The sequence below is a fragment of the Herpailurus yagouaroundi genome, unplaced genomic scaffold (genome assembly GCF_014898765.1).
Source record: "Herpailurus yagouaroundi ecotype Mexico unplaced genomic scaffold, PumYag 196, whole genome shotgun sequence".
NCBI lineage: Eukaryota > Metazoa > Chordata > Mammalia > Carnivora > Felidae > Herpailurus > Herpailurus yagouaroundi.
Genome location: NW_024412427.1, coordinates 29,824,802 through 29,826,641, shown reverse-complemented (window position 1 = coordinate 29,826,641; position 1,840 = coordinate 29,824,802). Strand labels below are relative to the sequence as shown.

Below are 1,840 nucleotides of genomic sequence, written 5' to 3'. Positions count from 1 at the left end.
GCCCAGCCTGGACCGGACTGCTGTCCAGTGTGGTGAGGAGGAGGAGTTCTGGTAGACAGGCATACCATCTGTCACCCAAGGGATGCTCTTGGGGTTTGGCAGAGAGGACCCTGCCTGGGCAAGGGCAGGAAGCCAGGTGTGTGGCTCCCCATCACTGCCGAAATGACTTTCTTTTCTCCATCCAGGCACCTCCCCACCCCCAACTCGAGGGACCCAGTCTATGCCAGGCAGCCCCCCAGGGCCCTCACCATCCCTCCCTTCTCTCTTCTGCTTCCAGTGAGAGACTTGGGTTCAAATCGCCCCACTGCCTTTTCAATGTGACTTTGGGAAAATTCCTTCATGTCCCAGAGACTCAGTTTCCTCATCCGTAAAATGCTGATGACAAGAAGGCCTGTCCCAAACACAGTGCACACATAAAGTGCATGCAGGGCTATTATGATTACTGTGTGGGTTTTTTTTTTTTTTTTTGAAGTTTATTTGGTTATTGGTGGGGGACGGGCAGAGACAGTGGGAGACAGAGAATCCCAAGAAGGCTCCATGCTCAGCGTGGAGGCTGACTCGGGGCTTGATCCCACAAACCACGAGATCGTGAGCTGAGACGAAATCAAGAGGCAGATGCTCAACCAACTGAGCCACCCAGGTGCCCCGATTATTGTGGTTTTACCTGTTTTTGTCTTTCTCTCTCTTTGCATTAGGTGATGATTCTCTTTCTCTACCATCCTTTAATTTTCCACAGTGTGTGGCACGGTAGTGTTCACAGGGCCGTTGGCTGAGGCGGGGGGGCGGAGGGGAAGGGTATTGAACTCAGCCCTGTGTGGCTCCAAGGCCGTCAGTCTTCCTAGGACACCGTGCTAAATTCCTCCTCGTCCTTACTGTCCTCTCCAGTTCTGCTCGGTCAGTCAGCAAATACCGCAAGTGTGACTGACTGACCAGCAAGAGAGAAAGGAAACAGGGAGTTGAGGTTTTTCTGTTTTGTCCTTTCTTTAAAATGCTTGCAGACGCTTGCTTGCCCATCTGAAATGGTCTCGGGCCTCATTTTTGGAAGGAGCCCCAGATCCCTGCATACAGAGAACGAACTTTGCGTTTCCTCACAGAGGTTTTCAGCTGGAGTGCTGGAGGTTGTCTCTTGCTTCCCTAGCTCGGGAAGACCAGGGGCAGGAGAGAGAGGACCCCGCCACACTGCTGGGTCAGCTGAGGCTCCCCCCCCCAGGTTTTCTTCTCTTTTTAAAGTTTATTTATTTTTTAGAGAGAGAGCACAAGCGAGAGCATGAGAGAGAGGGACACACAGCATCCAAAGCAGGCTCCAGGTGCTGAGCTGTCAGCACAGAGCCCGATGCCGGGCTTGAACCCATGAACTGTGAGATCATGACCTGAGCCGAAGTCAGATGCTCAACCGACTGAGCCACCCAGGCGCCCTTCCCCTCCCCCAGGGTTTCTTGATGGGTAAGGGAGTCTACCAGGTACCCGCGAGGACATGGCTATGCTCACCTGTCAGCTGGCAGTGTGGTGATGGGGAGAGCATGCACCTACTGCGTCCACATCCACGGCTGTCACTTCACTGCTCTCTGAACCACTCAGGGCCTCAGTGTCTCCATCTGTGACATGAGAATGACATGAGAGTCTACCTTGTGGGGTGGTTGTGAAGATTAGATAGGTTTATGTGTATAACCATCAGGACCACTATTTTGGATACACCATGAAGTTCCCTACTCCCCAGATGATCCCTGGGATAAGAAGCTCTTCTCCTCTTCCCTTCCCTTCCCTTCCCTTCCCTTCCCTTCCCTTCCCTTCCCTTCTCCCCTCCCCTCCCCTCCCCTCCCCTCCCCTCTCCTCTCCTCTC

At 53.4% G+C, this 1,840-nt stretch overlaps 1 long non-coding RNA gene across 1 annotated transcript in view; it reads right to left on the bottom strand.

Moving 5' to 3' along the window:
- Positions 1-634: 634 nt before the first annotated feature.
- Positions 635-1,840, bottom strand: part of LOC121012014 (uncharacterized) — a 10,625-nt gene continuing 9,419 nt past the window's right edge. Inside the window, exons 3-4 of the long non-coding RNA XR_005781915.1 lie at positions 1,489-1,595; positions 635-925 (exon numbers count right to left, since the gene is read on the bottom strand). This is a non-coding gene — a long non-coding RNA (uncharacterized LOC121012014). The remainder of the gene's footprint in view (positions 926-1,488; positions 1,596-1,840) is intronic.